This window comes from Ambystoma mexicanum, chromosome 9, assembly GCF_040938575.1.
Source record: "Ambystoma mexicanum isolate Mex_15411 chromosome 9, UKY_AmexF1_1, whole genome shotgun sequence".
Lineage (NCBI taxonomy): Eukaryota > Metazoa > Chordata > Amphibia > Caudata > Ambystomatidae > Ambystoma > Ambystoma mexicanum.
Genome location: NC_090931.1, coordinates 1,532,431,277 through 1,532,458,700, shown reverse-complemented (window position 1 = coordinate 1,532,458,700; position 27,424 = coordinate 1,532,431,277). Strand labels below are relative to the sequence as shown.

Genomic DNA, 27,424 nt, shown 5'->3' with positions numbered 1-27,424 from the left:
AAATAAAGCACAAGGAGCAGGGTTTGAAACCCAAAATGGGCGAAGCGTGTTAGTGAAGTTAGTGAATATCCTCTGATCAAGAAAGTGCGTTTCGGCAGTGGTAACTGTGCGGAGAAAGTAGAATCTTCACAGTTGAAAGACTGTTCCGCCTTCGTCAGGGCAATAAGTAGCAAGACCCTCAAATAGTACCAGGAGGACCCGCTGTAGATAAGTCGGTCCTCATGTATTCAGTTGAGAAGATCGGGTGTAGGTGGAAACCAACTGACGAGCTAAAGATAGCCGTTTAGAGAAAGCAAGCTCTGATTGCGGGAAAATATGACTCACAGTGCTGGACGTTGCAGTGCTCCCGTTGTCATTTTATATAACCACGGCGGAGTGCTGAAAATTGTGTATAAAGTTACATTCCCTTTTCAAAGCGAAAGTAAGGCATTGTGAATGAAGTCTGGTGAGGAAGAAAGTTGACTCATTTACCAGTTTTTCCATTTTCCACTGTAATTGTTAGTTTGGAAAAACTGCCCTGTTTTTTTTTAGCACTTTTTTTATATTTCTTTGTAGTCGTGATTTTCTAAATATGTGGGTGGGGCCGGTGGGCGGGGCTTGTGTGACGTAAATATCCGGGTTTTGGTTTCTCTAATGTAGGCAGGTGTGCTCATCTGGACCCTGTCCGGACATTGCTCGCCTTTGGTCTTGGGTAGATTTCTCGCCTTTGATTCTGAGTGGATTTCCCTCCTTTGATCTTGGGGGATTTCTCGTCAAAGATCTCTGAGAAAAATCAGAGCAACACTCACGAGGGGAGTCATGACCGCGGATATAGGCAGCGCCTCTGACTGTGAGTGATCAAAGGGTCTCACGATTGCGGCTGCGCAGAACCGGAGACACTTATCAGCAGGGCATGCGCATGACGCTCTATGAGCAGACGAGCCCAACGCTGCACTGAGGCTGCGCAATATCAAGACATGTCATAGAAAACCATGCGTATGAGGGCCTATAAACTGAAGGTTTCCAATGTTGCACTGAGCTGCACGACGAGACAAATTACTAGAGCATGCGCAGAACGGTCTATGAGCGGAAGGTTCCCAACGCTGCACTGAGGCAGCGCAGAACTAGAGACACCGACCAGCAGCGCATGCGCAGGGCGGGCTGTAGGCATTCTGACCTAGTGACTGAGCCGGAGTCCGGGCGCTGGCTGAGGCAGAGACTCGGGGGGAGCAGGAGCCCTCGCCGCCCCTCCACATCCCGGAACTGGAGAGCTCAGACAGCGGCGGCGGCGGCGGCGCTCGCCGCACAGACGAACGAGGAAGGGTGAGGCGCACCTGGGGCGCGCGGGGCCGCTGCGGCAGGGGCGTCCGTTTGGCTGGGTGATTTATCTGCTTTCAAGACGGGTGACACTCCCCAAAAGCAGCTGAGTTGAGAGCTGTGGCCTGCTACAGGGACGGGAGGGGGGTTGCATTGGGCGGTAAGGCTACCCATGGGTCTGCAGGGGTTGGTGGTGGTGTATCTGACAAGGGGTCCCTTAGGGCTGCAGGGGGGTGAAGTGGCAAGGGTGATGGTGGCAAAGGAAAATCCGGTGCAGGTGGTGGTCATCAGTCTCTGGTGGAGGGTTTGCTTGTGTTGATGGTGGGAGGAGGGGGGGGTCGCATGGGGATGACAGTGAGGTGCTGCTTCATAGTAGATGTGGATCGGAGGGTGGAGGGCAGTGGGGGTTCTGGTTGACAGCAGTGTGTGGGTGGGTGTGTGTGAGTTTGGGGTTGAACCTATGGAGGCAGAGTTGGGTTGGCAGTGGGTTATCAAGTCAGCGAAGCCAGATATGATATGATATATTTTCTCTGTATCGTGCTCATACACAAGTGTTTCAGGGCGCGGCAAGGGAGGGGAACGGGAGAACGCAACAAGGATCTTACTAGGCCCCGTGACATTGAGAACGTGCAAGTACATGGCAAAGGGGAAAAGTGCATGGAAGGGGAGAGTGCGGGGCAGAGGAGAAACAGAAATAATAATAAATAAAAATAAATAGCTAATTGAGGCAATAAAGAGTGGTAGTGCAGCCAGCAAGTGGCAAGTGCTGTGTTTATGGCAGCAGACTGGGTAAGTCTGATAAGTGCAGAAAAAGAAGGAAATGGGGGTGGGTGGGCGGTGGGGGACTGCATGGGTACAGATACAGACCACAGTGCGAGGGGTGGCCAGGAGGTAGTGCAGGAGGGTGGCAGGGTGAGCAGGTATCTGTGCCCAGGGGACAGGGTGGTCAGGTGCACGGTGCCAAGAGAGAGCAGATCAGCAGGGGAGAACGGGAGTGAAGGCAGAAGCAAAGAGGAAGGTCTTGAGGTGCATCCGGAGCCAGAGATGGTTGTCCTCAAGTTTTAGAATGGCAGGGAGGCTATTCCAGAGGGGGGCCCCAGCAGAGGACAGAGATCTACCCCAAGCTTGTTTCTTTGAAAAACGACTGACCCTGAGGGAGTTGGAGGTAGAGGAGCGAAGATCTTGAGGGGAGGTATTTTCGGAGGGATAGCTGAAGATATTTTGGACCCAGGCCCCAGTTAGCCTTGTGGACAATGCAGAGGGTTTTGAATGTAATCCTTGCATCCACTGGGAGCCAATAGAGATTTCAGAGCTGGAGAGATGCGATCCCAGGGCTTGAGGCCAAGGACAAGTCTTGCAGTCCTGTTCTGGATTAGTTGCAGAGGGCAGAGAGTAGAGGCAGGTACATTTAGAAAGAGGCTGTTACAATAGTGGGGTTAGCCCTTTAGAGTAAGTCTGGAAAAGGATTGGTGCTGTGCCGTGTATAAGGGGGTGATTTATGGGGTACCTCTCTGTGCGCATGACAAGGATTTTGAGTTCCTTGTAGGAGTTGGTGGTTTGGCGGTTGCGTAGGAAAGGTCCAGATGGGGGCGTAATTTCTATGACAGTGGCCATTCGGTTTAGGGGGAGTAGGGTGCTGGAGCATGTGTTTTTGGGGTTTCAGCGTTTTAGGGTGAAGCCTTATGTTCCAGCCCCTCTTCGATGCTATAAGTGTCAAGATTGTGGTCATGTGGCGCGATCTTGTGGGAAAGAGAGAAGGTGTGGTGGTCCCCATGACATTAAGGATTGTGTCTCTGTATGTACACCAAAGTGTTGTATTTGTGGTGGGGATCATGTTGCTTCCTTTAGGGGGGTGTTGCGCAGGTGGAGGCCTGTAAGGTTGTGAGTACGAAGGTGGCCCATAACATCAAAAATTCCGCTTGAATACTTACTGGCTTTCTTTCCATTGCTGACCAAAACACATTAACTACCTAGTATCGGTGTGTACTATGTAATGTAAGTCTGTCTCAGGTTTTACAACAGACTCTATGCATTTGTTCTCACCGTAAAAAAAAACTTCTACCAGTTAATTTTTAAATGTATTTATTATTTGCATTTAAAGCAGCGCACCAAGCCCTGGGGCGTCTATGCTCTAGTTAGTTACAAGTTGCATGGTTGCAAGACAGTTAGGTAAAGCTTTAGGACAGACCCCGCTTGCTGAGTTCACTTTAAGCAGAGTGGACGTGCAAGATCACTGCAGGCAAAAATGGAACAGTAATGCAGTGAAGGTTACATGTGGTGATTGCGCGGCAGTTACAAAGATAAATCATTTCAAAGCAGTTACAGTGAAGTACATGACTTGATTTAGGTTTGCAGGTAAAAAGGTTTTAAGACATACCCTGCTTGCTGGGACCAATTGAGCGTGGTGGGCATGCAGGATCACAGCTGGCAAAAGGGGAATAGTAATGAGGTGGTACGCCAGGCACAGCAACTGAAAAGCCTCACCCATTGGGGCTGGGGGCTACATTGGCTGTGCAAAGCATTTGATAATAGATTCAGTATGGTATAGTGTTCTGAGAGTGAAGGCGTTTACAGGGACTGCCTTTTAGTTACAATTGCAGGTAGACCTAATGTATATATCCTGGGTTTGTCGGATACGAGTCGACATGATAGTAGGACATTTTGGGTAATAGTTTGGGCCAATATGTTTTAATGTATTGATGGATGCAGGAGTAGGTGCATACCTTACTGGATGGAAGCCTGTCGGGCCGCTAGCCAGGCCCGGACAGGCACATGCAAGCGTAACGGGCCTTAGAAGCAGGTTTCCCACTCCCAAGAGATTCCATCTCCCACTAGCAACACCTGACCTAAAACTAGCTCATTAAGACATTCAGGGTTTATTCTTGGGGAGGGGGGTTTAATAAGGCATGGGGCTGGACTAACAGGTGGTGTCACTACCCACACTTCTCCTGGTGCCACCCAGTCCCAGTTACAGCCTGTCCATGGACCAGAAATGATCTTAGTGGTGTGGGCCCTGATGCCTTTGATCGGCCCTTTAGCTATGTAGGTGCAATCTGTCATTTGACAGAACCAGCCGATTTACTGTCAGAAGTGTCTCCTGGGGCACAGGTACTCCGGCACTCCTGGGTCTTTTCGGATACTGAACGGCTCAGTGTTTAGGTAATCTTACACTTCTTCACCACCTTGTGCAATTGCATATCCATTCCTGCTGTCATCGCGCTCTACATCAATTGCTGCAAGGTTTCTCTGTCCAGTCTGCTGCGTGTCCCGATAACCTGAAGCTCTCCGATATTCACATTGATATTGGAGAGTAGGGCGCCAAAAAAGAGCCTGGTGGCTTCTTCCAAGTGGCAAACTGGCCTTCTAATTTTTTCCCCTTATAAATACCCCAGGCTACAAGCACACTGATTTCCCCATTCCACAATTGACTGTTGCATCCCTTTCCTGTCCTCGATGTCTTTGCTCACTCTGCTGCTGAAGTCAGATGCCAGCCACCTCAGGACATATCTGTAAATGTAGTAACCTGAAAGGCTGACGGAGGCAGAGTTAACCACATACTTGCCAAAGTGGCATTCGAAATGATATAGAGCAGAATATTAATATCTATATTACTAATTGTCGTACCAGAGAAACAGATTGGTAAGTGCAGAGAACCACAGAAGACTTGCATGTTGGAATGTTTGACTATTCCACTGCAGAACCATGGCATAGTGGGGCTAGCAAACTCAGAGAAGCATAGAGGAATCTTATGCTGGGATGTTTGGCTATATCACTGCAGAACCATGGCATAGTACTGCAAACCACACAAAACAATGCCCTCAGAGCCGCCATGAGCATCCCTAGAAGAGACATATATCCCACGCCAGACGTGAAGCACGGTGGCTCCAGGTCAAAGACCGTATTACTCTGAAAATCCTTACCATCACTCACAGATGCATCAACAAAACCGCTCCAGCATACCTATCTGAAGCAATATCAAGGACCACATCCACTCGCCCCACCAGAGCTCAGTACACCAACCAGCTACACATACCAGGCATAAAGAGCCACAGCGGGAGGTCTAGGCTTCTCCTATATTGCACCGAAACTCTGGAACTCACTCACTGCCACCCTTAGAGCTGGAACTTCCATCTGTCTTCCGCAACAACCTCAAGGCCACTCTCCTCAACTAGCAAGTGGAGGACTGCCTCCTCCACTTCTGCCATGTATATTGTAATATGACACAAACGTAATATAACTATATTGTAACCTGTATATATACTACTAATGACCATGTGACTAAGCAACTTAGCTTTGTACTGTAACAAGTGCCACAATGTCCTTGGGCTGTTGTGTGCTATATAAATACGAATAAAACAAATAGTGGGGCTAGCAAACTCAGAAGCATAGCGGAACCTCATGCTGGGATGCATAGTGGGGCTAGCAAACTCAGAGAAGCATAGAGGAATCTCATGCTTGGATGCTTAGTGGGGCTAGCAGACTCAGAGAAGCATAGATGAATCTCATGCTGGGATGCATAGTGGGGCTAGCAGACTCAGAGAAGCATAGAGGAATCTCATGCTGGGATGCATAGTGGGGCTAGCAGACTCAGAGAAACATAGAGGAATCTCATGCTGGGATGCTTAGTGGGGCTAGCAGACTCAGAGAAGCATAGATGAATCTCATGCTGGGATGCATAGTGGGGCTAGCAGACTCAGAGAAGCATAGAGGAATCTCATGCTGGGATGCATAGTGGGGCTAGCAGACTCAGAGAAGCATAGAGGAATCTCATGCTGGGATGCATAGTGGGGCTAGCAGACTCAGAAGCATAGAGGAATCTCATGCTGGGATGCATAGTGGGGCTAGCAGACTCAGAGAAACATAGAGGAATCTCATGCTGGGATGCATAGTGGGGCTAGCAGACTCAGAGAAGCATAGAGGAATCTCATGCTGGGATGCATAGTGGGGCTAGCAGACTCAGAGAAGCATAGAGGAATCTCATGCTGGGATGCATAGTGGGGCTAGAAGACTCGGAGAAGCACAGAGGAATCCATGCTGGGATGCTTGGCTATAGCACTGCAGAACCATGGCATAGTGGGGCTAGCAAACTCAGAGAAGCATAGATGAATCTCATGCTGGGATGCATAGTGGGGCTAGCAAACTCAGAGAAGCATAGATAAATCTCATGCTGGGATGCATAGTGGGGCTAGCAAACTCAGTGAAGCATAGATGAATCTCATGCTGGGATGCATAGTGGGGCTAGCAAACTCAGAGAAGCATAGATGAATCTCATGCTGGGATGCATAGTGGGGCTAGCAAACTCAGAGATGCATAGATGAATCTCATGCTGGGATGCATAGTGGGGCTAGCAAACACAGAGATGCATAGAGGAATCTCATGCTGGGATGCTTGGCTATAGCACTGCAGAACCATGGCATAGTGGGGCTAGCAAACTCAGAGAAGCATAGATGAATCTCATGCTGGGATGCATAGTGGGGCTAGCAAACTCAGTGAAGCATAGATGAATCTCATGCTGGGATGCATAGTGGGGCTAACCAACTCAGAGAAGCATAGAGGAATCTCATGCTGGGATGCATAGTGGGGCTAGCAAACTCAGAGAAGCCTAGAGGAATCTCATGCTGGGATGCTTGGCTATAACGATCTTGTGATGTCCTCAATTCTGTCCCTGGGGTGGGTGGGGGGGGCTTTCACCATGTGGCCAGGGGACAGCAGCTGCTACCAGATCCTGAACCTGGGTGGGCTATATGAGGGAGAACCACACGAGGGTGGGGAAGTGCCCCTCAGGAGGATTACATGGCATGGTCACGTGAAGGCACATACCCCACTTTCTCTCTCTTTTAGGGATGCTCCCTGTGTATCTCAAGCTTTTATGGCTTATTGTAAAAGTTCCCTTCCATTCTCCACTTAACCTGCTAAAGACCTCTTCCAGTATCATGTAGAAGGAGAACCTAAGAAAGTAAATTTCCCTACTGTATTGAACTCATGGTGGCAACAGGAAAGACTGGCACAATTGATCCCAGTTCACGGGTGTATAGGCAGGTTGGAAAAACGCCTAATATAAACCTAAATCTAAGATGGGAGCAAGCACCAACCATTAAATGAAAATAAGGGCGTTGTGTCAAATAAAACAGGCCTATATTAAGAAACCTATTGTTAAACCTTAAAACGAATACAAAAAGGGTGTAGGATAGTTCTCAAGAAAAGAATTATGTGTTCTGACATGTCAGCATGTGGTGGCGTGGGTCTCCCTTCCCCACGTTTTAAGCACGGGGTAAGGTGGGATCTTGGAGAACAGCACAGTTCTCAAGATTTCCGCACCACTAGATGACAGTTCTGGTTTCAACTTCTCAGAAGCCTTGACAACAAAAGTTTCTTGCCTTCGAGGCTCAGTAAAATAACAAACAAAGTTCCTTTTCATGTTTTCTTTGGGTGATGGATTCACCCCTGCGTCCCCCTCTTCTGGGTGCTGACCCTTCACAAATCGTATTCCATAAATCAATAACAGTTCCTTTTTCTTAATGGACATTTGGTGATGGCTTCACCCCTGGATCTCCCTCGTTCGGGCTCAGACCCCTCTCGACTGTTGGCCTCCCTCTGCTGAGTTCACTATGGCTTTCAACAGTCTTGTACAATATCTTTTCATCCGTTCACTGTGAACCTCCCTTTCTTGGGTTCACTTGATCAGGGTGATAATGGCTCGCCCTCTTTTGGGCACAGACCCCTCTCAATTTCAAGCCTCCCTCCACCGGGTTCACTATGGCTATTCTCATTGAGAATCTTAATGTCTTTTTAAACAGTTCAGTGGACATCCCTCAGCCGGGTTCACGTTTGTCAACACCCTGTTTCTTGGAACTTTAGACTTGCCTCCTTCGCGTCAGCATCCCTCTTCCGGGTTCACTCTTGCCAACTTCACTGTTTGCGGGATTCACCTCCCTTGCTTTCTCTACAGTTCGTATGTCAAAGGCTTTCGACTGTACAGAGATTTTGCTTGACCTCCTGTATGACCACTTTGACCTAACCCGACTGCTCTCCTATGGCCTTCTGGTATCTGTAGTTTCACTCAGGCAGGGAACCAGAGTCTTGCGAGTTAGCATCCATGTGGTGCCTGTTCCCTCTGCCGCGGGTCTCCCCTTTAACACGTTTACAGTTCTTTGAACTCAGTTCAAGTTGCCACTTTGCGACATTCATTTACGACATTCATTTACCACAGCCCGGCTCTTATTGGTTCTCCCTTTGACTCACCGGCTGTGATGAACCGCTGGGCTTTCTTCGTCACTGGAGGCAAGGCTGGTACCACTGTGGCAAAGCCTCCCTCAGTCTGCTTTATCAGCATCGATGCGCTCCATGTACCGTTGACATCTGCTGCAGGACACGTGTGATATTTCCTCGGTCTTGCGATTCCCACTGTGGAGGTTTCACGTGTCTGAATCGAAAAGAGCAAGGTCGAGTCTCTCCTTGTCAGCCTCTCGATTTGCCGCCTTTCTCCTCCTTTTGAACTGCCAGGTCTGGATAGCCATCTTCTTGTGCGGTCTGCCTTGCTCGTATTGTGCTCTCTTGCTCCACCTTTTATCCCTGTGGGGAAAAGTAAGGGCCGTCGGCTGTGTGTGATTTAAGTCAATTGCCTGACTCTCCCTGACCCTTGTGTCTGGATATGTCAAGTAAACAGGTTGCATATTAGTCCTTTGACTGTGGTGTTGTGCTAAAGTGCCCGTGTCGGAAAAGGGGGGGCAGCATTGTTTGTGAATGTCCTAGGAAGAAGATGGGGCGAAGGTGTTGTATGGAATTGTAACCCTCGTGTTAAAGTGGTTTTTGGTGATCTCGGAAGGGTGGGTTATGAGGAGTTTGTGAGGTAATTGGGAATAGCTTGGATCAACCAGAATAAAAATACCAGATTGAGAGTTGTGGTTAGAACATTTCAAGTGCATAATGTGATAACAAGTGCAAGTCACCCAGGAAAGAATTGCATGATGTGATTTGTGTTTGATATACCCCTTAAACATGATACCACATCACTGATGACTGAAATAAAACCCAAAGAGAGCTACAGGCTGGATGTAGTGGCTCTAACATTTCATACTAAAATTCAGAAATGCTGACAGCAGATGGGGCAAGAACTGTACGGTCAGCATTATAGTCCCTATCACTAAATGCAGCACAGTGTTGCTGACTGTTATTAAGCAAGTGAGGGCTAGAACCTGTGACCACTAGGGTTAGACATGGTGCAGTGACCTGGGCCTGCGTGAAAAGACCTCTAAGGGTTAATGACTTAAAAGATTGCCACTAAGGGAAGATCGAGAGGGAGAGACTAACAACTTGAAACATCATGAGAAATTTGGAGCCGGTAGGGGCCATGTTTAAGATAAATCATTTGGTGTTAAGACGATGGTAAAGTCTTATTTTCATTTTTCAGATTGGTGGCTTGCATAATGTTAATGATCCAGAATTGAAGAATGAATCTGTGTAAATTACCTGTATGTCGGGTTCCCCGGAAGAAGTTCAAGGATACATTGAAGAAGTTCTTGCAATAGTGATATCTCATAAGAAAGAACGAAACATGTTGGGTTTTTAGAACACTATTGTAAAACAGCATTTTTTCAATAAGTCATTGATTTAACGAGAACCTTGTTGGTAATACCACTAGGATTCGCCTAATGAGTTAAATATAAGATTTATGAGAGCAACCTGCAGTTTTAGGAGTAATTATTCCACAGGATCATACACTGTTTGAATTAGCTAGTGGGGGCTTGCTTTTTAAATTTGCACTTAATGAGATGTAGTAGCATTTATCAGAATATACATAATGTGTATTATCTTTTTAAAATGTTGTGATTTTTTAAAATATTTTTTTTACTTGAATCGATTACCAAAAATGTTTATATATTGTGTGAATTGACACAGCCCCTTATTTGTTAGCGGTCTGTGGGACAGCTATTTTGTCCACCGAGAGGGATTACAACACAAAGGCCATTAGATTCCCAGGCTCAGAAGTGTTAGAGTGGGTAACACCTGCGAGACCTTAAGGGTAGGGTTACGGTCTGCTGTAGACAAACACGTGAGTCGGTTAGTTACTGTTGTTCATAGATTGGTACGAACAGTCACAAACTGCTTAGTCCTACTGCACCGTTTACAGCTATTATAAGCGAGAGACTTTTTGTTTTAAGGATGGCAGCAGAACGAACTAAGAGCTATGACGACAAATGGGTATTATAGCTATTAGTTCAATCAACTCTTTTCAGATGAGGGTGAAGGCTTTATGGTAGCTAATCTCAGTAACTAGGATGCGTTGTTACACCTCAAAAAGAGACTGATCCGCAGCGAGCTGCATGGCTCAATAAAGATTGAATATTTGAGATCAGGGACTCTTCCACAAGGTTTAGTAGTCTGAAACGAGCCGCGTTTGTTCCTAGATAACAAGGACTTTGTTGTTCAATGGATGTTATATAGCAAACAAATGCGCCAGGGACTTGATGATACTGATTATAGTTACTGTTCGAGAGATGACTTTAAAGATCTCCGGAGACCTTGAAAGAATGGAAGAAGAAATTAAATAAACTTGTCCCACTTCTAACCTATAAAAACATGGTTAGAAGAGATTGTCAAAGAGATTACTGCACTCAGGACCGAATACACGAAAATGCTTTTTGTTACACCAAAGAGGGGTATAATCCCATCGGTGGGAATCAACATGGGCTACCGAACCGGTCACATCAAGTGAGATTCAGTAATACGTCATTTAGCTCTGACGGTTCAAATGGCAGCAGTTATATGAATCGGGGAGGCCAGAGAGGTATCAGAAACTGAGGTATGAAACAGGCGAAACTCCCGTAACAGACAAAAATATTTCTCGCACAACCAAGGTAATGCAGGCAGTCCTCAACCACAAAACCAACAAGGTTTCTAAGAGCAGTGCGCCCCACCCCAGACAACTGGTACGAGGCCCTGAGGTTGACCCGCAGCAACCAACCCTATTAGTTAACTTATCTTCCTATACCCAGAGTTCAATAGAAGTAAAAGTACTAAATAAAGGGTTTGGTTTTGTTCCTACTGTCAAATGACAGTTTAGGATACGTGTGGATACTGAACAACATGTGTGGAGATTAAACAATTGCTACGCAAGGTTCATTTACAGCAGTTTTTTCTAACACAAAGACTATGACAATCAAAATAATGTTTGGGTTTCGTGCAAAATCTATGTTTAATCCTCCAGTCAATAACTGTACCCCAGAAGCTATAATATTTACTAAAAGAATTTGGCAAGATCTACATCAGCCAGAACAACTAACTCTGAAGCTCCCATTTCAGAACTTGAGTAATATTGAGAGGGCTGCAGTGAAGAGTCTAGCCACTAATTCTAAGGTGATTTTGCGGAAAGCTGATAAAGGCGGTGCCATCGTAATGTTAGATCGGCATTCTTACATTAATGAATGTGACCGCCAATTAAATGACATCGTTTTACAAACCTGTGTAATGATTTTTGGTATCTCCTTTCCGATGTTTCTTTCTCCACATTTCCCTCTTTCTCTGTTCTACAACTGTGGGCATCGGGTGTATACTGCACCACTGTCCCTCTCTCCTGGAACGAGGTTACAAGTAAATTCTCTAGGGATAGGATTTTGTATTTCTGTTGCCAAGGGAGGTGGCAATCTATCAAAGTTTTGCCTTCCTGGGTCAGGGAATTTGGGTTTTCCGGAGCAAGGAAATGAAGATCCATTTGAGACTCGTCCAATCCTCCTAGGTTTTGAGAGGTTCCCTTAAGGGGGGGGGGGGGATTCTAGGTGGTCTCATATCAGAGGTTTCCCAGAATTTCACCTCAGGGAATATTTCTTGGCGTGCAGGAGAAATTAAGTACGATAATCTTCACTTCACCTCCACAAGATAGAAGGGGAAATACCTCCATACTCCTTTCCTTGTGGGGGATATATATATATATATATATATATATATATATATATGTGTGTTACTTTGCATTTATATAGCGCCTTATGTATCATTGGTATGATCTCAAGGCGCTGGTAGGTTGAACGCCCTCAGGAACCGTAGTTCTAGTCAGTAGAGAGAGAGTGAGTCATAAGGTGCGTGGGTGCACTGGATATGTGTGCAGCTAGTGTGGCAATTGCATGATAGCTACTTCATAGCGGTAGGTTTGGTGGTTGGGAGATGAGGAATATGTGTTCTTTCTGGTGGGTTGATACCCAGACTCCTTTCTGGGTGCGTTAGGCCTGAGGAGACTCATAGGCTAGCGGGTGTCATGAGCTAGCTGTGTTTAAACAGGATGATGAGGACTATGTGGTGGGTGTTAGTATGATAACAGCTATACCGAATGTGTCATAGTATCGCTGTGTTCTAGTTGAGTGGTGGTGTATAGGGGAGAGTAAGCGTGGTGATGAGATATGGTGGTTTTCAGTAAGGTGCTTGAGATCTTACTGAACCTCTGAACTCCATCTGCTACATGCGCTTCTTCCGCTATATGCACTCCATCCGTTCTGATCGTTCCATGCACTCTGTCCATTCCATGCACTCACTAAGTTCTATGCCCTCCATCTGCTTCATCCGTGTTGTCTATTCTGTCCACTCTGTCCTTGCCGTCCACTCGTTCCAACTTAATCTCTGTAGTGGTCCAGTTAGCTATTTGTAGGCCTAGAGAGACCACAATGTTATCTTTCCCAGGTATTAGAGTGACTTGGGGACATTGGAGGAGATAACTATTACCATCTATTGTTTTCTGGTCGGGGATAATAGCGTGAGAGGCCAATAGAATACACTGTACTCCCAAGGTCTGTACCAAGGGGGAGGGAGGGGCGGTGCTAGGCTCTCCATCAGGTCTTCCCTTTCTAGGGAAAAAAGTTTGACAGGATTTGTTTTTTGTTGAATCTTCCACTTGTAACAGGGTCCTCCAACTATTATCAATTGGATCAAATCCCAGTCTGACACCATGGAGGTCATTACGAGGTAGGAGGTAACCATTCCGCTATTAGCGGCGTGTCTACCCCATTACCGGGTTCCTTGAATGAGGAATTACCGGGCCATTCCGACCTTGGAGGGCCCGGTAATTCCTCATTCAAGGAACCCGGACCATCCCCATTCCCATTTGAGCCCCCATAGGGCTCAATGGGAATGCGGAGCATGCTAACAACGGGCCCGTTAATAACTGGACCGTTGTTAGCATGCTGGGCTGCTCGCAGGATCCGCTAAGGCTGCCTGGTAAAACCAGGCAGCCTTAGCGGGTCCGCAAGCAGCACTTGTAATGAGGCGGTAAGGGTTTGACGGCTCCGACACCTTTACCGGTGCCGTTAACCCCTTACCACCAGGGTTGGAATGACCCCCTATATGTGAGAAACTCATGGTGACAAGTAAGACAGACAAAAGTGATCACAGTTCAAGGGTGTGATTGCTGTATGCAAGTTGGAAAAATGCCTAATCTAAACCTAAATCGAAGATGGGAGCAAATGTTGACCATCAAATGACAAATAGGTGGTCCTAGGGGTGATGTGTCACATGGAAAGGCCTATACTAAGAAACCTATTGCCAAAACCTCACAACTAATACAAAAAGGGTACGGGATAGTTTACAAGAAAAGAAAGAAGTGTTCTCAAATAATATGTCAGGATGCGGTAGCCTGGGCCTCCCTTCCTCACGTTTTGGACACAGGGTAAAATGGGAGCTTGGAGCACAGTACAGTCTAGGGCTTCTCCAGCACGAGACAGCAGTTCCAATGGCAGCTCTCAGGACACACTCTCAGGCTTTTCCAGCAAAAGATGATAGCTCAGCTTTTAACCCTCAAGCTTTGTTATCAGGGCCATCGATGGCGAAGTCTCGTTTCACTTGAGTCTCTTGCCTTCGAGGACCTGACGTATTCAAACAACAAAACAAAAGTTATTTTCCAATGTTTGCTGGGTGATGGGTTTTCCCTTGGGTCCCCCTCTTCTGGGTGCCGACCCTTCTCAATCATATTCCAAAGGTTCATCTCGGGTGACGATTTCACCCCTGGGTCCCCCTCTTCTGGGTGCTGACTCTTCTCGTTTGTTTATTACCATAGTTCCGATAGAGTGCTGGGTTCACCCCGGGTCTCCCTCTTCTGGGCACTGACCTTCTTTGCATCGTATTTCATAGTATATGACAGTTCCTTTATCAATGAACTTCTGGGTTATAGCTTCACCCCCGGATCTCCCTCCATCAGATTTGGACCCCTCTTGCCTTTTTATATTCTTGGTTTCTGGCTTCACCCCGGATCTCCCTCGATTGGGCTCAGACCCTTCTTACTGTAACAGGATTCAATTTCCTTGGTTTCTCAACGTTTCTTTTGTTGTGGGATTCCTTTCCCTTTCTTTCACAGTGCAAGCAGATCAGTCTTTCAATTGTACAGGGATTTTGCTTGATCCTGGCGTATAACCACTTTGACCTATTTTGCTGGCCTTCCTATGGCCTCCTGGTACCTGTAGTTTTTCTCATGGGGCTCGACCAGAGGTTCTCGAGTTAGCACCCACGTGGTGCTGCTTTCCCTCTGGAGCTGGTCTCCCCTTCACACTTTGCCAAGTTTTGAACCAAAGTTGATGAACTTTGAATGAACTGTTGACTTTGCGATTCTCACTCATCACCACACAATTCTTATTGGTTCTCCCCTCGACTCACCTGCTGTGATGAACCGCTTGACATTTGGCTTCTCTGAAGTCAAGGCCGGTTAGGATTGCCCCATGTACCCTTGACATGTGCTGCCGGACACTTGTGCTATTGTTCGTGGTCTTAAGCTCTATTCCATGAAGTTTCTGCGTGTCTGAGACGAGAAGGGCAAGGTCACTTCTTTCCTCACCATCCTCTCGATTCCTACCACCTTTCTTCTTTTGAACTGCTGTGTGGTAGCAGTCTCGTTGTGCTGTCTGCTGTACTCGCCTTGCTGTGCTCTCTTGCTCCACCTTTTATTCCTGTGGGGAAAAGGCAGGGCCGTCAGGTGTGTGTGATTTGGGTCAATTGTCAGACTTTGCCTCACCCTTGGGTTGGGACATGTCAGGTACACAGGTTTAACATCAGTCCGTTGTCTATTGTGTGGTGTGACAGTGTTAGTGTTTGAGAGGAACAGGGGTGAAGGGTCGGGGTATCCTACGGGACGTTATGAGGAAGGTTTGTGTAATATTCGAGAATGACCGGGATGAAGAACAGAACATGGTGGATGGTAGAAACAGTAGTGTTCTGCCATTGTAGGTTGGGATTTTGGACAATGACAATCAGAGGGACAGGATGGGTAGGGTTTTCAGGGTAAGCAGGAATAGCTGCAGTCGTGACATGAACAAAGGGGATTGTGGGAATCGTGCTTTATCTGATCAGGTTGGGAATGCAGAAATTGATAATCAGGAACAGAAAGGATAGGGAGTATTCGAATGGAGACCAGTGATACAACAATTCTGGGAGTTATGCTTTTCTGGGTTTGGGACCTTGGAGGATTGATTTCGTACAGAGGGGTTGTTGAATCTGGGCCTGAGAGATCTAACGGGAGGAAGGGAGGCAGATGCAAAACAGGCCACAAAAGCCTGAGATATCTTGCCCTTCTCTCCTTCTCTGGCACAATAGCGCTTCTCACCTGGGCTATTCCCCCTAGCATAACCCCGTGTTTCCCCTACCCAGGTGATCTGCCCCCACTGGTCCACCCCCAGGAACTGGCTCCAACAGCGATGGTCGTGTCCTGGCCAACTGAATAAGGGACTCTTGAGGTCTTACTGGGAGAATACCCTCGGGTTTCTCACAGATGAGAGAGCCATAGCAGAGGGAAACCAAGGAAACCTGGTAAACTGCAGAGGCGGGAAATATAATGAAACTGGAGTGCAGGAACGATAGGTATATTTGTGCTGGAATTAGTTAATCGCCCCATCTGTGGTGGCATGATCCATTTGATGGCCCCTGATACAGCCCCCCCCACCCCTCAATTTGGGGTCATAAACAGACAGTGTGTTTCTCAAGATTAAAAATGTATTTAAAGAAAGAACTCCAATTTAAATAAGGGTGGTTTCCATCTTTACACCGAAGAAATCACTACAAGGTTATGTAGTCAGAAACAGTCAACCAAACCAAGTTCTCCCTGCCTACATGAATCGTACTACTGGTCCTCACACACACACATTACATATCTTGTTTATTACGTTATTGAGTTCATCAGAACTTTACACGCATAGAATAAAATCAACATTACATAGACAAACATTATTATAATTCATCTAAAGTTCCAAAATTGTACTTCACTCAAAAACTGTTTCAATCAGTCCTTAATTACTTATCACTTAATAAAACATACATACAAAATCTTAAGACAATCATAAAAAAATCTACATAAAATTCATATTTCAACATTTCCTGAACTATAAAAGTTTAAGGAATATTCTTACAAACATGCTTCTTAATGGGAAGCCATATGTGATAGATAGCAACAGGTACATGAACAGAGTGTGTATTAGGATAGTATGCCCAGAATTCCTGCTCTGGAATTGTTTCGTGCCCAAAGTGAGTCATATGTAATGTTCCCAACTGGATCATACACATTCTACACTATCTGCTGTCCTCTTGCAACTTCAAATGAGCTCCTATACTAGCGAGCACTGGTAGTTGATTTGTATGAATCCGCATCCTTAGCCCACAGACTTCAGGATCTGGGCAAAGCATTAAATAAGGCTCAGGTCTCATAAATCTGTGGATTACCATAGACCTCGCCGCATACCCGTGTAATAATACCAGTTGTTCACAATTACAGGTCCAATCCCTACAAGCCACCTTCTTTGCAAAGATTTTCTTCAAGACCTCATATTTTGTCCCATGACTAAAATCAGGGTACCAATTTGCAGAGAGGAACATGTTATTTATCAATTGCAAATATTTATCACCTTTCTGGGTCCCAGCAGGACTATATGAAACCATACGCTGCAACAGATTGTCTTTACTAATAATCTAAGTTGTCAGAAAGAGCTCTCCCTTTCGTCTTAATGTCATTGCTTTCATAGATAAAAGACCCAACTCAAGGCGCAAATACTCCATCAGGGTTGACTGCGCCAAAGTAGTGATATAGAGCTAGATGCCTATAGCAATGAAGCCTCTTGGTGCTGCCCAAGTCCAAAAGGGTCCCTAGAAGGTGAAAAACCTATCGGCAGCCAAGAGTCCTATACTGTCCAAAGCTACTCCTGCCAAGAGGGCCGCCGAGAGCCCTGCAGGGCCTAAGAGGGGAAGGCAATGGCTGCAAAGAATAGCCTAGCCAAAGTCGTGAAGACCAAGGCCGTTAGTCCCAAAGCAGCATAGCAGTATAGCCCCCAAAGCTGAACTCAGAGCAGGAGCTTGAGCTCTGAATGTGACCCCATTCTCAGCGCTAGCAAGCCATTGGTTAAGCGCCATCAGGGGCTCAGAGTTGGCAGACCACTATGCAAGCTAGCAGGGGACGGGGTATGGAACAGGGGTATGGAACAGGGGTATGGAACAGCCAGCGTGGCAGGTGGTCCAGTGGCTCTCTACCTGTTGCTTCCCTCTGGTCCCCTGCCCGCATGGGTAGACCGGAGAGGACCATTAGGTCGACAGGAGTGGATATGGTGGACGTGGTGCACAAGGGGGTTGGGAGGGGAGGCCCTTACCAAGCAGAACCTCCTAGAGTGCATGTTGGGGCTCAAGAATGAAATGTTCCAGATGGTCAAGAAGGAGATCTCTGAAGCAACCAAGGGAATTCATAAATCCCTGCCAGACCTCTCCAAGGACCTGAGGCAAATTAGTGCAAGAGTGAGGGAAGCCGAAGAGTCCATACAATCTCTACAGGAGGACATGCTTCACCTACCGGGGGAACTTGCCGGGGCCAGGAAGGGCATAGAAGAGCTGATCTCCACCATTGAAGACCTAGAAAACAGGCACAGGAGAGAAAACATTAGAATTAGAGGCCTGGAGGAGACTTGATGGTGTGGGTTCTCCAGTTTTTTTGAAGAAACATTCCCAGAGATTGCAGCTGAAAAAAATCATGCAGGACCGATTGCATAGGGTTGGCCCTTTACAGAACCTGGTCAGCCTAGAAACACATTGATGACATTTCATGCATCCATGATCAAAGCGAAGATTCTCAGGGCCTCCAAGGTGAAATGGGATCTCACCTATGAGTACTCGTAGGCTCCTCGTTTACCAGGACCTGGTGGTGTTAGCACTTCAGGAAAGGCTGACATGCCACTCAATTACAGGGAAGCTATAGCGGGAACAGATTCAGTGCAGGAGGACTTTCCACTTCAGCCTGCTCTTCGCATGGAAAGGGAAGCAATGATGGTGTACGGCCCCGGAAGAGGCTGCTAAGGTCTTGGGCATTCCGCTGTGCCCGGCCCAGAGCACGATAATGAGAGAGGCTAGAAGATGGCGTGGGGGATGGGAGATAGAGGGGAGAAGGAGTGCCGTGCTGGGGCCTTCTTGGTGACATCAGTTCTTTTCCACACAGCATATGGAAAAAAGAGGGGAGTGGGTATCCTAATAGGAAGGACCCTTCCAGGTAGTGCAGATCAAGGTTGACAGGGAGGGACAATATTTGTGTATCAGGGATGCTAGGTGAGGTGGGGATTGCAGGGGGACCATTGCATCAATATATGGGCTGAATACGGGGCATAGTGAATTTCTCTGCCCGTCTCTAAGGGATCTGACCGCATTTGCAATTGGTTATATAATATTGTGGAATACTTTAATCTGCCCACAGACCCTAATTGGGATGCACTAAGGGGGCGTATTGGGAAGCTGTGAGACCATCTGGTGATCTACTTAAGAAGAGCTTGGGCTGCAATTGGATAGATGCGTGGCGGCACGCTCATCCGGCTGTGAGGGATTACACTTTTTCTTTCACACTTGTACTGCATGTGCGCCAGAATAGATTATTTCTGGGTTAGTAGGGACCTGGAAATTGGTGATATTGATTTCTCTGACCATGCCCCTGTGCTGATCAATTTATGCATTCTGTCCAGAGACCCCAGGCAACGGAAGCTTTACCAGTTCCTTCTGCAGGACCATATTGTGTGCGAGGGGACAGATCATGCAAAAAGGGACTTTTTTAATAACTATCTGGTGAGTCTGGTCCCAGAGGCGTTAAGATGGGATGCCTTTAGGAATACATGTGGGGCAGCTTGATCTCTAAGGCTTCAGCCCTCAAAAAGATTAGATGGGAGCAAACCCAGTTGCTTAGCCAGGAGATGAAAGCTAAGGAGGCGGGATAGAGGGAGATATTCTTTTTGAACCCTGCAAGCGGTGAAGAGGCAGATTAATTTTTTCGAGACTGCCAGGGCCGAGTTCAATCAGGCTTTGTGCAAAGCAAAGGTATTTCGAGGAAGGTAACGAGACAGGGAAGATCTTGGCTTGGAAGCTTAGGCAAAACATTAGCTCAGGACAAATTGATGAGATGTGGGGTGTAAATGGGGACATAGTGCACTTTGACAAGGAGATCCTATGGGAATTTGACAGGTACTATAAGACCTTGTACACGACTGAGCGACCCGAGTGTGCCATGATAGAGGGCTTTTTAGATGGATGCCCCATGCCACAGCAGCAAGCCCAGGTTTATCGGAAGATCACTAAGGATGAAATCCTGCAAGCTATTTCCTCCTTGAAGGCTGGGAAGGTCCCAGACCTGTATGGCTTTATAGCCTCTTTCTTTAAACGGTTCTGCAGTAGCATGCTGACCCCTCTCCACAGCTTATTTAATAACATATTTTCACAGGGAATCTCTGCCAGCACCATAGGGGGGGGGCAACATATCTTTAATTGCAAAGACTGGCAGAGACCCATCCTTGTGCACCTCATATCACCCTATTGCAGTTTTGAACACTGACATCAAATGTTTAACCAAGCATTTTGGCGGCTAAGCTAGATAAAATCTTCCCACCTTTGGTGGTAGCAGAGAAGACTGACTTAGTACGTGGGCGGCAGTGTTCGTATGTGTATGTTTGGAAAATTATAGGACTCACAGACAAAGCACATAGAATATGCACCCCAGCCTTGCTCCTGGGTCTAGATGCTGCAAAGGCATTCGACCAAGTTGAGTGACCTTTTCTTCGAGCAGTCCTTGACCAGTTCGATCTGGGTGAAAACTTTACCAGGGGAGTTGTCTCATTGTACTCCTCCCCAATGGCTAGAGTGGCTGCTAATGGATTCCTTTCCTCGGGCTTTGCCCTAACCAGGGGCACCAGTCAGTAGCATGCAGGAGAGCTTTGATGCATGCTTGCATGTGTGTGTGGTATGGGACACATTGGTTGTAGTGCAGACACGCCGCCTTGGTTGTCATGATGCCTACCCCCGGGCATCAGGACCAAGCCCATCAGCTCCGGGAGCAGGGGGCTGTTTGGGTTCAGTCGCTCATCAGAGAAACTAGTCCTGGTGCCTTAGGCGCCAGGCTCATAGACTTTACTTACCTGATGCAGACCATGCTGCAAATGAGTCCAAGCCAACGTGAGGCCTGGATGGGACTATTTTGTTACAGGGACTATTTTTTTATTCGGGCGTGGTTCTAGGGAACTTCTTACCTGGAACTACTTTGGAGGCTATTTAAACCACGCCCAAACAGCAGCACACGCTTCGCATTATTCTGCATCCAGCAGCGTGACGCTCACCGGGCCTGCAGCCTGCAGCCTGCATCCAGTCTTCTGCCACGCCCGCGTGCCTGCAGCCTGCATCCAGTCTTCTGCCACGCCCGCGTGCCTGCAGCCTGCATCCAGTCTTCTGCCACGCCCGCCTCGAATCCGGAGCTCCTAAAACAAAGAAGAAAGAAAAGGACGGTTAGAAAACAAACTTATTTCTATTCCTCACCTGATTCCGGATCCATCTCTTCTCCGGACCTGGAAAGAACATCATTTCTGTACGCGTCGCATCTCCAGCTGCAGCGCCGCGCCATACTCACCAGTCTTCAATTCGGCGCTGCCTCCATCATTTCTTCTCCGAACTCTGGCACCTAGGAGACCAAAGAAAACCACAAGGTGAGCCGAGGAAACCAACAAATATAACTTTTACCACCATAGACTTACCTGATTTACCACCGGAGGCATCCTTCTGTAACTCTCCACATTTTCATGTGCCGAGAAAACAACACGTTAACCACATGCAACATTTACGGGACAGCGCTGGGTAACACAGACTCTTACCTGAGCGCCACAAGAGCATCTTCTCACGAACCAGCTGCAAGACAAGAAAGGAAGGGGGGAACAAGAGTGAACATCGGACATATTTAACTCTATGAACTTAATACTTACTGGTCCTCGCCAGGAACCTCAGAGTCAATACTCTCTGGAACTCTCCCACGCCTTCAAACCAGTGAAGTAACTGGAATCAACACGCCCCTGCAATCCACGCAGGATGGAGAGCTCATCTTTCAAGAATATAAGGTGAGATTGCTGAAAGTGCACCTTGGAGGTGATTAGTGGGAGGACTGTGGGGGTGCCATCACTTGAATCCACTGGGGGCTAAACCCATCTCTTCACTTGCAGGAGAATACTTTTACGGGTCAAGCAGACGAGATTAGGAGGGTCAGTCCAGTCTGTCATCTCTGCACTACGCATCATGTTGGTGGAGACCGCAGCTGTTCGGGTCAGATCGACGCTCCCGTGGGACCCAGGTGAGCGTAACATTGGTCAGGTGTGTGCTTCGTATATTTGCTGCTTCTCATGTTACCACTTTGTGGACATGACTAGTACTCGCGCCCATATGTGTCTTGGAATATTTGTGGGGGGCATTGCTTGGGTACCCCTGGACTACAGCCATGGCTTATGGGCCCTCTCATGTGCTGGTTGTGGATTTGTCATGCAGTTGGCCATGGCTCCATTTAGAGTGTGGTGCACCCCATCCACATCCCTACGAGATGCAGCACTGTGCTTCATATCTCCTCCCAGGACATTAACCTTATTGGGGAGGGAGTCCTGCCACCAGTTGCCAAGCATTCCCTCCTGTAGGCATTGAGCAGGTTACAAATTCTGAGGCGGAGGTCGTCCCACCGCTTGTTGCAATCTTTTTGGTGCGGGGTACAGGGCCCACAGCCGACACCTCCTGTACCACCGCCTCCCATATTGCAGACTTTTTCATTTGGCTTGTCCGCCTGTGGTCTGTTGCAGAGAGGTCCCCAGCATCTGACACAATTGTGTCCATTTGCACTGACAATTCAGGCACTGTGAAGCGTGGTTTCCTCTGGCAGACATCTGGGACGCGTGACTTCAATGCTGCAGATATGATGCTGTTGTTACAGTGACCAGATGGCAACAGGAAGTGGGTGATTTTATATGGATTGTGGTTTTCGAAATGGCCTCCGGTGAGCTTCCAGTTCCTGCGATGTTGTTTCCGGTCCCGGTGTTTCCGTTGAATGTATGCCAGAAATGGTGCCATCAGAATATTTATAGATGAAAACACCAGCAGAAGTGAGTAACAACAGTGTTTCCGGCATTACGGTTGCGCCGTTTCCGGCATGGTGGTTTGCGTGCTCCTGCGGTGTTGTAATATGCCGGTGATTATGGTTGGCGGAAACGGTGCTACCGATTTCACAGAATCACCAGCACATTACTGTGATACTTGTAATGAGGGTAAATGTCTACTTTTTCCTCTGGCTGTGCCAGTTAGGACTCTCAAAGGAACTCACTTTTCTCTTTCACTCGATAGTTATTGGGACTAGTCTGAAGGCTCACAAAACTATTCTTACTTGTATTCACTTTTTAGGCATTACTGGGACGGGTAAGAATGTCCCAGTAATGATTCTCATGTTTTTCCACTTAGTCTTTACTGGTATGAGAATGAGGACGCCAGCATTGATTTTCACTTCTCTCCACCACGTTAGTATTACTGGGAAGAGTATGAAGGTACCGGTAAGGCGTCTCGCTTTTCTCCACCTCTTTGGATTTACTGGGATGAGTATGAAGGTACCAGTAAAGATTCTCTTGGTTCTTTGCTATTCTCTTTTGTATGTTTACTTCTTTGGCTTTACTGGGATAATTATGAATGCTCCAGTAATGGTTCACACGTGTTTCCACTTCTTTAGTCTTACTGGGATGAGTATGAGAGTACCAGTAATGATTCTCAGTTCTCTCCACCTCCTTAGTTTTACTGGGACGAGTATGAAGGTACCAGTAATAATTCTCTTGCTTTTTTACTGTTCTCTCTTTCGTATGAATGTACTTATTTAACTTCCCACTCTCCTTGGAGAATATTAAGTTGTTGTCTTCACTGGGACGAGTATGATTATTATGCTCCATTATATTTGCTATCCTTCCTGGGTCTCCCTCCTTCCCTGTTACCTCTCTCACTTGGGGTTAGCGTCACCAGGCCTGCGATCAGGATGGAATGCTTGCTTCGGTTCATCAGTTTGTCTTCTTGGCTTTTCTCTCTTGCTCTGTGCCGTGAATTGGTCTGTGGTCTCGGCGTTGTTGTTGAATTTAGCAGTCCACTAACTCTCGGTCATGCCACCACTTAGGACTCAGTAACCTGCCCGAGGTTCCCTTCCCTTAGCTCTTCTCACTTCAGGCTTCTCTTGGACCGCCTTAATTCGCCAGCTTGTTTCCATGCTTGGAAGCTGCGTGTCCCGGGTCAGTTTTCTTCTCACAGCTGATTTGAATCGCCCAGACTTCTCTCTTTGGGAGAATTTCTGCCCCTCCATTTATGACGCTAAGTTCTGCTTTCCCCGGTGGAGCCTCAAAGTCCTTTCTCTCTGTTGTCTAGTACTCTGCATTACTCAGACATGCCTCTTCTTCACAGTAGATTTGATTTTTCTATACCTAGGTAACATACATTTATTCTTCATGTATTCTTTGGATAGAAGTTGGTAAAGGTGGGTTGTGGGTGATTAACTTGGGGAGCTTCTCTTTGAACCGCAAGTCCTTGTGCCCAAGGGGGGAGTCTCCCGGTGATGTGCCGATTGCCTCTACCCCTAGGGAGGGTATCGCGTAGCAGGCTCACCTCTCTAGCTTCACAGGGAGAGGCTCCCCCTGAGGAAGGGTGAGGCGCACCTGGGGCTGCTGCGGAAGGAGTGGCCGTTTGGCGAGTCTTGGCGGGGGCTTCATGTACGTGCGATGCTGGGGAGGGTGAGAGTCACGTGCTAATTGATGCGTGTGGGGTGGGCGTCCCTGCCCGCCGAGATGAGTGGGCAGGGGAGTGCTCTAGAGTAGGCGGCTGGGGATGGGGTGCAAGATGGAGCATGGCCTGCTCCTGGGAGGGGGGGGATGCATTGGGCGGCCTGCTCCTGGGAGGGGGGGGGGAATGCATTGGGCGGCCTGCTCCTGGGAGGGGGGGGGATGCATTGGGCGGCCTGCTCCTGGGAGGGGGGGGATGCATTGGGTGGTCTGCTCCTGGGAGGGGGGGGGGATGCATTGGGTGGCCTGCTCCTGGGAGGGGGGGGGGCATGCATTGGGCGGCCTGCTCCTGGGAGGGGGGGGGTGCATTGGGCGGCCTGCTCCTGGACGGGGGGGGGGTGCATTGGGCAGCCTGCTCCTGGGAGGGGGCTGGGGGGGTGCATTGGGCGGTCTGCTCCTGGGGAGGGGGATGCATTGGGCGGCCTGCTCCTGGGACGGTTGGGATGCATTGGGCGGCCTGCTCCTGGGACGGTTGGGATGCATTGGGCGGCCTGCTCCTGGGACGGTTGGGATGCATTGGGCGGCCTGCTCCTGGGAGGGGGGATGCATTGGCCGGTAAGGCTACCCATGGGTGTGCAGGTGTTGGTGTTGGTGGTGGTGGTGGTGGTGGTGGTGGTGTATCTGACAAGGGGTCCCTTGGGGTTGCAGGGGGGAGAGGTGGCAAGGGTGATGGTGGGGAAGGGAAATCGGGTGCAGGTGGTCATCAGTCTCTGGTGGAGGGAGCAGGTGTTGATGGTGGGAGAAGGAAGGGGGGGGTCGCATTGGGTATGACAGTGGGGCTCTGCTTTGTAGTAGCTCATCTGTGAATCGGCGGGTGGACGGCAGTCGGGGGTCTGGTGGTGGACAGCAGTGTGTGTGGGTGGGTGTGAGTTTGGGGTTGAACCCATGGAGGCAGAGTTGGGTTGGCAGGGGGTTATCAAGTCGGCGAAGCCCGATCAGGATCTTAGTGGGGTTGGCCCTTTTGTGATGTCAGAGTGGGTCAGGAAAGGGATTGGTACTGTGCAGTCTGTTCAGGTAATCAGTGTGGGGCGTTTGTTGGTTAAAGGTGTGGGTGAGGTGACCAGGCCCAAGTCATTCGATTTGGGTTGTCTTGGGAGACATCATGTTTCCGTGTCGGAACAGGGCGGTGCAGTGTGTAAGGGGGTACCTCTCTGTGTGCATGACAAGCCTATTGTGAGTTCCTTGCAGAAGTTGGGGTTTTGGAGGTGTGGCGGTTGGGTAGGAAAGGTCCTAATGGGGGCATCATTTCTACAATGGTGGCCATTTGGAATTAGGGGGAGTGTGGTGCCGGAGCACATGTTTTTTAGGTTTCAGCATTTTAGGGTGAAGCCTTATGTTCCAGCCCCTCTTCGATGCTATAAGTGTCAGGAGTATGGTCATGTGGCACGATCTTGAAGGAAGGAGAGTAGGTGTGGTGGTCCCCATGTTATTAAGGATTGCGTCTCTGTATGTACACCGAAGTGGTGTAATTGTGCTGGGAATCATTTTGCTTCCTTTAGGGGGTGTGTTACGCAGGTGGAGGAGGCCTGTAAGGTTGTGAGTACGAGGGTGGCCCATAACATCAGTTATGCTGCAGCAGTTCAGAAGGAGCAGGTGGTTGTGGTGGGTAGTCCTGTGGTGAAGCAGGTGGAGGTGGGGGGCAGGTAAAATCTTTGGGGGTGGAAGGGGTGATTGGCGGGGGTGTTACTATCAGAATGGTGGATTTGTTGCATTTTATTATCGCAACTATTAGTATGATGGCCGAGTGTCAGTCAAAATCGGACCGGTTGCAAGCAGTGGTGAAGACTGCAAAGATGTATTTAAAGATTGGAAATATCACAGATAAGGATGTTCATAAGTGGTGGTGCCGTCACCCGTGATGGTTCAGGGGTCTGAGGTTGTGGCAATGGAATGCGAGGAATTTGTTGGCGAATGGGTAGGAGTTGAAGGAGTTGTTGAGGGTGTGTGATGTTGGTGTCATGTGTATGCAGGAGATGTGGTTGAGAGAGGTTATTAATTTTCGTTTTCCGGGGTATGTGTTGTTTAGGAAGGATAGAGTGGGGGAGGGGGTTTCCATTTTGGTGAAGAATGGTATTCAGTGTTCTGTCCTTTAGTTTGGTGGGGAGTTGGAGATGATTGGTGTGCAGTTGTTTGTGGGTGATGTGTTGGTTGGTTTGAATTTGTATAATCCGTCTAGATCTCTGGATGTGGGGCATTGCAGCAGTCACTGGGGCGGAGCGGCAGATATGTTTTTTGTGGTGATTTTAATTGTCACAATACGTTTTGGAATAGTGCTGTGACAGATATTAGTGGGGCTAGACTTGAGGTGCTGGCTGATGACTGCAGGCTTGTTTTATTGAACTCGCCGGGGCATACTAGGACTGATGTTCATGACCTGGATATCTACTTCTTTGGTTTCTAAGTGTGTTTGGAAATTGAGGACGGGTGGGGAGATGGGGAGTGATAACGGGTCTATATCTATAGAGGTAGATGTCAGGGTGGTGAAGTCAGCAAGTCCTGGCCGATGGGTTGTAACTTCCGTAATTTGGTTTGGGTGAAGTATGGAGAGGGGTGTAGTAGGTTGATGGGGTTGGGTGATGCCCAGGGGGTGGGGGTGCCACCCACTGTGGATGAGATGGATTTGACTCTGGTAGGCATTTTTCAGAGTGTTGTGTCAGAGCTGGCCCCGGCTCGAGGTAAGCTCTACCGGAAACCTGAGGTCCTGTGGTGGTCGTCCAAATGTACAGTTGCTGTGCAGGATAGGAAGAGGAAGCGTCGGAAGGCCATGCATACTAAAGCAGTGGCGGATGTTGTCACGTATAAAAAGGCTAGGGCACTGGTGCAGAGGGTGATTTGGTGTCATAAACAAGTGTATTGGAGGAATTTTCGTGGTTCTCTCTCTAGTGATACTTGTTTGTCGAAGGTGTGGGCAAGGTTTCGGCATATGTCTAGGCTGGCGAGAGGTGGATCTCAGATTTCAGTGATTACTGATATGGGGTGTTATATGGTGGTAAAGCGGAGGCACTGGGTAAGTATTTTGTGTGTGTGCACAGCACAGAAAATTATTCTCT

General features: G+C 48.1%; 1 protein-coding gene across 1 annotated transcript in view; it reads left to right on the top strand.

Moving 5' to 3' along the window:
* Positions 1-1,081: 1,081 nt before the first annotated feature.
* LOC138489450 (zinc finger protein 615-like) overlaps positions 1,082-27,424 on the top strand; it is a 59,308-nt gene continuing 32,965 nt past the window's right edge. The window contains exon 1 of the mRNA XM_069617172.1: positions 1,082-1,302. The gene's annotated coding sequence lies outside the window, so the exon portion shown is untranslated. The remainder of the gene's footprint in view (positions 1,303-27,424) is intronic.